This window comes from Benincasa hispida, unplaced genomic scaffold (assembly GCF_009727055.1).
Source record: "Benincasa hispida cultivar B227 unplaced genomic scaffold, ASM972705v1 Contig514, whole genome shotgun sequence".
NCBI classification, from domain to species: domain Eukaryota; kingdom Viridiplantae; phylum Streptophyta; class Magnoliopsida; order Cucurbitales; family Cucurbitaceae; genus Benincasa; species Benincasa hispida.
This window is the reverse complement of record NW_024064894.1, coordinates 48,235-55,652: the sequence shown is the minus strand read 5'-3', so window position 1 is coordinate 55,652 and position 7,418 is coordinate 48,235.

Here is a 7,418-nt window from a genome sequence, read left to right as displayed (position 1 = left end):
TCCCTTGGTATACACCTTTCAGTGATTGGTCACGCTCCCATATGTTTGTGGTGAAACAGACACTAACGTAATGAACGCAAGGTTGCTTCCATGTCTGGAAGTACTACTCGCTTTAGTTAACGCATTCTTCTAATCTTCTCTCGATAGATCAAAAGGGCATCTTCACGTATGCTCTTGCAGGAGAGGATGTCGTCTAGCATGCCTTAGCTAAACGCATTTTATATCTTTAACACAGATTAAGTACTTGTTTAATTCATATTAACTATCAGGGAATTAAGAAAACATCATGGAGAAAGTGATAAATGGGTGAACGTAAATAGACAGAGAATGGAATATGAAAGCTATCGAAACATTTAATATATTTATTAAGCGTTTGATACATGGTGTATGAATGAAGAGATAAAGAGAAAGTGAAATACAACGATGAAAGAAATAGAATAGATACAAACAAGCGGCAACATCTTGGCATCGATTCGATGGAGATCTGCTTGCCAGATTGGATGGATCTGATGATAGGAAGAGCTTCCCTCTCAGGCTTACTCAACCGGTAGCAGAGGTCTTTACACAGAGCTTCAAATCGGGTATTTGGCAGAATAGACCTGAGACTCACCTCTCGGCCTTGTCTTGTCTTCTTCTCGGATTTCTTCAATTAAGCATTCAGCTCAGCCTTTTCTCTCAACACTTTAGCAGCAATTCGCCCCGTATCAAGTCTGTCTCTTATACACATCTAGATGTGTATATGAGAAAAACCGTTAGTTGTACACGTGTCTCAATCCTCCGCTTTTGCATTGCTCAGCTGCATCTTTCGATCGTGAGTTCGCATACGGTGTTATTTTTATTACCGCATGCGGTTGCAACACAGTATAGGGCCTGTCTCTTATACACATCTAGATGTGTATAAGAGACAAACCGTTAGTTGTACACGTGTCTCAATCCTCCGCTTTTGCATTGCTCAGCTGCATCTTTCGATCGTGAGTTCGCATACGGTGTTATTTTTATTACCGCATGCGGTTGAAAGTCAGCTCTGGATCAACTGTTGCATTGCGTCGTCATTGCAGTAATCGTCTCTTCATTGTTAATTGACAGGCGCAATGTGACAGAGATGCGTTGATCAGCTTCTCATGAGCCTTGAGTGCAAGCGGTGACTTGGTTTCCTGCAAAACAGAGTAAAATTTGGCTTGTCTTCCATCTTTATGGTGTTAGTGGGTGTAACTGCGATCATTTATAATTATTGTAATTCGAAGCTAATTTTCATACAATCGGTGCATATTCACTAACTTTAAGCCGCAATATCTAGATAAGGTGGTATAAATAACTTGTATTTCTACAAGTTATCACATATTCCTCATTCTTTGACATCTGTCGCATTGCACAACGTGGGCTTGGGCATCCTTAAACAGTGTTGCCCAGAAATAGCCATACTGTAGGACCTTTGCAGCAGTCGCTGCCCTCCAAAGTGTCCTCCGTAAGGGGACTCATGACACATATCCATAATGTGCTTGACTTCATGCTCAGGAATGCATCGGCGTAATACATGATCAGGACCAAGTCAATATAGGAATGTGTTGTCCCATAAATAAAATTTGACATCATGTCTTAGCTTCTTCTTCTGCTGGTAAGTATAATCATCTGGTATTTGACAGCAAACAATGAAATTCACAATGTTCGCATGCTAGGGAACATTAATGCCTACTGACATCAGCAGCTCATTAGGGAATCTTTCTTCAATATCTTTTTCTTTACCTTGAACCTTGTAATTCTCCAATCTTGACAAATGATCCGCGACTTGGTTCTCGGTGCCCTTTCGGTCTTTGATCTCTAGGTCAAACTCTTGCAGTAGCAACACCCACCGTATAAGCCTTGGTTTTGCATCCTTCTTTGTCATCAAATACTTGATCGCAAAGTGATCCGTATACACCATAACGTTTGTCCTGATTAAGTATTGTCATAATTTCTCTAGTGCAAATACCATTGCGAGCATTTCCTTCTCTGTGGTTGTATAGTTCTCCTGCACAAGATTCAATGTTTTACTCGCATAATAAATAGGATGCAGTATCTTATCCTTTCGCTGTCTTAATACTGTGCCCACAGCATATCCGCTAGCATCACACATCAACGCAAATGGTTGCGTCCAGTCTAGCGTAACCAAAATGGGTGCGGTGATGAGCGCCTCTTTCAATGTGTTGAATGCTTTGGTGCACGCATCATCAAAATTATATTCTCGGTCATCTTCAAGGAGCGCACTTAGGGGCCTTGCGATCTGGGAAAAGTTGCGAATAAATCTTCTGTAAAACCCAGCGTGTCCCAGAAAGCTCCTAAATGTTTTCACATTCACTGGTAGGGGTAACTTGGAAATTGCGTCAATTTTTGCCTGATCAACTTCCAATCCTGCTTTAGAGATTTTGTGACCTAGAACTATTCCTTCTTCCACCATAAAGTGGCATTTTTCTCAGTTCAAAACAAGATTTGTTGCCACGCATCTCTTCAAGACCTTTTCAAGGTTAGATAGACAGGAGTCGTAATTATTGTCGAAGACTGAGAAATCATCCATGAATACCTTGATTGACTCCTCCAAGTAATCTGAGAATATTGCCATCATGCATCGTTAGAAAGTGCCCGGCACATTGCAGAGTCCAAATGTCATGCGTCGAAATGCAAACGTACCAAATAGACACGTGAATGTTGTCTTATCCTGATCTTCCGGTGCAATTGCTATTTGATTGTACCCTGAATAGCCATCAAGAATACAGAAAAATTCGTTCCCCACAAGTCTGTCCAGCATCTGATCAATGAGCGGGAGTGGAAAATGGTCCTTTTTAGTGGCCAAGTTTAACTTGCGATAATCCATGCAAATTCTCCACCCCGTAGTCGTTCTTGTGGGAATTAATTCATTCTTGTCATTAGTGACGACTGTCATCCCCCCTTTCTTTGGAACACACTGCACTGGGCTCACCTAGCTGCTATCAGATATCGGGTAGATGACTCCTACATCCAGCCACTTCACAATTTCCTTCTTTACGACCTCCCTCATAGCCGGGTTCAAGCGGCGTTTCCTTTCTACCGATCCTGTTTTTCCTTCTTCCAGACGAATCTTGTGCATACAATACGAGGGGCTGATTCCTCGAATGTCCGCCAAGGTCCACCCTAAGGCCTTTGCGTTATTTATTAGGATCTGTATGAATGCATCTTCTTTCTCCTTACTCAGCGATACGAAAATGATAATCGGTAACATGTTGTTACTTCCTAAGTAAGCATACTTAAGGTGCACGGGCAACGGCTTTAACTCTAGCACAGGTGGTTCTTCCAAAGATAGCTTAATGCATTGTGATGTCCGTTCAGATAACTTGAGCGGTTCAAATTTTGATTCAGCATGAATCGCGGCGTAGTCCTCCTCCAACATTGCGCCGATTTCAAAATCTTCTTTCTCCAGCTCCTTCAGGGGTTCGTGCCAATGTTCTTCCCACAGTTCCTCAATATATTGGCAGTTTTCCATGTCACCTGGGTACTTCAACGCATTGAACACGTTGAATTTTACTTCTTGATCGTCGACTCTTATGATCAATTCCCCTTTTTGCACATCGATCAGTGCTCGCCCTGTTACGAGAAATGGGCGACCCAAGATGATAGGGACTTCTCTGTTAGCTTCATAATCCAATATGACAAAATCTGACAGAAATATAAACTTGTCCACTTGCACGAGTACATCCTCTATCTTGCCCTTAGGATGCTTTATTGATCTATCGACCAACTGTAATGTGATCGTGGTTGGTCTTGCGTTGCCGATATCCAGCTTCTTAAAAATCGACAAGGGCATTAGATTTATGCTTGCCCCTAAATCGCACAGCGCATTCCCGACCATCTTCCCTCCTATCGTGCAAGGCAATGTAAAACTCCCGAGGTCCTTCATTTTAGTAGGGATATTGTTTTGAAACAACGCACTGCATTCATACGTTAACGCAACTGTTTCATTTTCCCCAATCTTTCTTTTATTGGCAAGGATATCCTTGAGAAATTTTACATAACTTGGCATCTGCTCTAATGCTTCTATTAAGGGAATGTTAATGTGTAGCTGTCGAAGAACGTCTAAAAACCTCTAAAATTGTTTGCTATCATCTTTCTTCTTCAGCCTGGATGGGAAAGGTGGAGGATCCTGCCTTTCTTCTTGTTTAGTTGGCTATTTGTTGAGGTCCTGTTCTTGCTGTGTTTCATTATCTAAAGGTTGCATTGATTGAGAATTCAAGTCTTGAGGAGCTTCATCTTTTGTAGGTGAACTTTCTTCTGAACTGGTACTTTTTCCACTACTATTTGATTGGTCATCATCGACAGTTAGATCTACTGGTCTTGTTGTCGCATCTGGTACTGATGGCATATAGGCTGTTGTTTTGCCACTTCTCAATGTCACTGCGTGACATTGTTCTTTACCTCGCTGCCTCGTTGCTTCTTAGTTGCTGTGTCACGTACCAGGTGTTTTCTTCTTTAATTCCCTCGTAAGCTGATCTATCTGCTCTTCTAGTTCTTTAAGGGAGTCAGCTTGTGATTGTCTCATTGCCTCACTCTTTTCAATGTAATGTTTTAACGATGACTCCAGAGATGAGGTGCTGCAAGAGGTATCATAAAAGAATGGTGGGTCACAGGGTGGTGTACCTTGAGAATTACTTGGGCTACAGTCCGGAGTAATGAAGACCAGAGGGTTTCCTCTATCCCTTTGATAACTGTTATGATAGAAACTATGGCCCCCCTGGTTGTGATTCCCATCCTAACTTGAAGTTGGGTGATCCCACCAACCAGGGTTGTAGATGTTGCCAAATGATTCATCGTAGACAGAATATACGGATTGTTGATTCCATGGTTTCTAGTGGGTGTCCCTCTCCACATTGGCTTCAATTCATTGTGGCCACGTAAGTAAACGCATTAACTTGCGCTGATCTTTGAGAGAGAGTTCTCTGTTGGTTAGCCACCGTATGGAGAAGTGAGGTCATTATGGTCATTTGATCGACCAGTGCACTCATTGTATCAGTTGACACATCGGCACTTTATACTCTTTCTTGCTCTAGACTTTTTACCTTGAGCCTGGTATCAATCCACTCATCAGAATGTCGCGAGATGCGTTGATTGATCTAAGCCATTGTAAAAGGTTTCCATCAGAATACTATCGAAAATCCTGATATGTAGACAACTCTTCACTAACTGTCGGAATTGCACCTAAGTGGTGCTCAAGGTTTCATAACCCTTTTGCTCAAAATTCAACACATCCCTCTATCTCCTTGCGTTGACGGCTGGAGGGAAGAATCTGTTCATGAACCTATCAACCAACTGTCCCCATGCGTCAATTTCATTTGGCTCTAATGACTGAGCCCACCTCTTTGCTTCATCCCGGAGTGTATATGGGAAAAGATATAACTTAAGTCTTTCTTGAGTCACATCAGGCATGGAGAATTCGTTGCACATGTCTACAAAATTCATCAAACGCACATGTGGGTCTTCTCCTTGTAATCCTACAAATTGGCCCATATTCTAAGTCACCTACAGCGTAATTGGTTTTATTACAAAGCTTACATTCTCCTCAACCATTTGTCTTACGATTCCTGGTGAGAAGTTATAGAAATCCGACGCCGCATAATCCCTCATAGGGATGTTATGGTCAGTAGCAAAAAAAGCTGGATCTTGTGTTGGCAAATTTCCCTTTGGTTCCCTACGGGTGCCACATTCTCATTAGCCATGCTTCTTCACCACTTGAGTGTGCCAATATTCAATCGTTTGAAGATTGATAGAGGCATTATGTTTATACTCGCCCCAAGATCGCATAGTGCTTGGCCACTGTAGACCCCACCAATGGAGCATGGTATCGTGAAGATTCCTGGGTCGCACATTTTTTGTGGGATCATCGCATTTTGTGTTACTTCCACTGTCGCTATCTTTTCTTCATCATTCTACTTCTTCTTCAATCTTTACGAAGATGGTGGTAGCTGGACTTTTTCTATCTCATGATCTAGAAGCTTGAGGATGGACGAAACTTCTTGTTTCATTTGCTCAGGCTCTTCTAAATTACAAGTCAACGGGTCCTTGGTTGTTACGAGATTCAAGTTGGTCGTGATGGGTTCCTCCTCTACTTCCACAGTCGTTTTCTCACTTAGCAAGGAAACTGCTAAGCATTGTTCCTTCCCCATACCTCCAGCATTGCGAGGGAGCTCAGTTAAGTCTATTTTTAAGTTCGCCCGTAATCTATCCTAGCTGAATTTTGAGATTTCGGATGGACGTTGCTTGATTCTGAAGCACTGATTCATTTTTCTCAATGTACTGCTTTAGCAAGCTTTCTAAGGACGAAGATTGCAGTGTCTGCAAACTACTGGCTTGGTAATGCGTTGGACTGTTGGTTCGTGGGAAAAATCCAGGTGGCCCTTCTTTTTATGCCACTGGTTGAAAGCTTTGTTGTTGATTTTTCCATGCGAAATTGAGGTGGTATCTCCACCCGGGGTTGTACGTGTCGGAATAAGGATTATTCTTTATGAAGCATACTGACTGCGGATTTCTAGGCATTCTTCCATTGGATGTGCATCTCCATAGATGACACAACTTGCAGTCGTTTGAGCAATTGTGTTGATCTGCCCTTTGCTCGCTCCCGTGCTGTTGATTGTGATGCCTTGTATCAAACTCATCATCACAGTCATTTGGTTCTGAAGGGATTCGATGGCCCCATTATTTGCGTCATTATCTTTAATTCTTAATCTTTGATCGCTTTCCCGCCATTCCTCGTGATTTTTGGAAATGCGATCAAGTATATTTTTGGCCTCCTCAATGTTTTGTTGAGCAGACGACCAACTGCTGCTGCATTGGCAGCAGTTTGCGAAGCATGGTTCAATCCATGATAAAAGATCTCCATTTGCAAGCAGTCTGGTAATCCGTTGTGTGGACACTCTCATACTAGCCTCTTAAACCTCGCCCAAGCATTGTTGAGTGATTCGTCAGTTTCTTGTTCAAAATTGGTTATTAGTTTCCTTCTTCTAGCATTCTCAGTTGGTGGGAAATATTTCTTCATGAACTTTTCCACGACCTGTTCCCACGAAGTTATCTCTCTCGGTTCGAGAGAATACACCCATTTTCTTACCTGATCACACAAAGAAAATGGAAACAAAGTTAGTCGAACTTCTTCGGTAGAGATGTTCGGGAACACAAAAGTGTTGTAGATTTCTATGAAGCTCCGGAGGTGAGCATGCGGGTCCTCGCCACGCCATCCTCCAAATTGTCCAGCAGTCTGGATCATCTACAGCATCATTGATTTCATTTTGAATCGGGATCCATCAAGGGCAGGCCTCATGATTCCTGGAGAGAAATCGTAGAGGTTTGGCTATGCATAGTCTCGAATGGGCCTATTGCGATCGTTTGCCAGTAGGATTGGATTTGCCATGACATTATTTTCA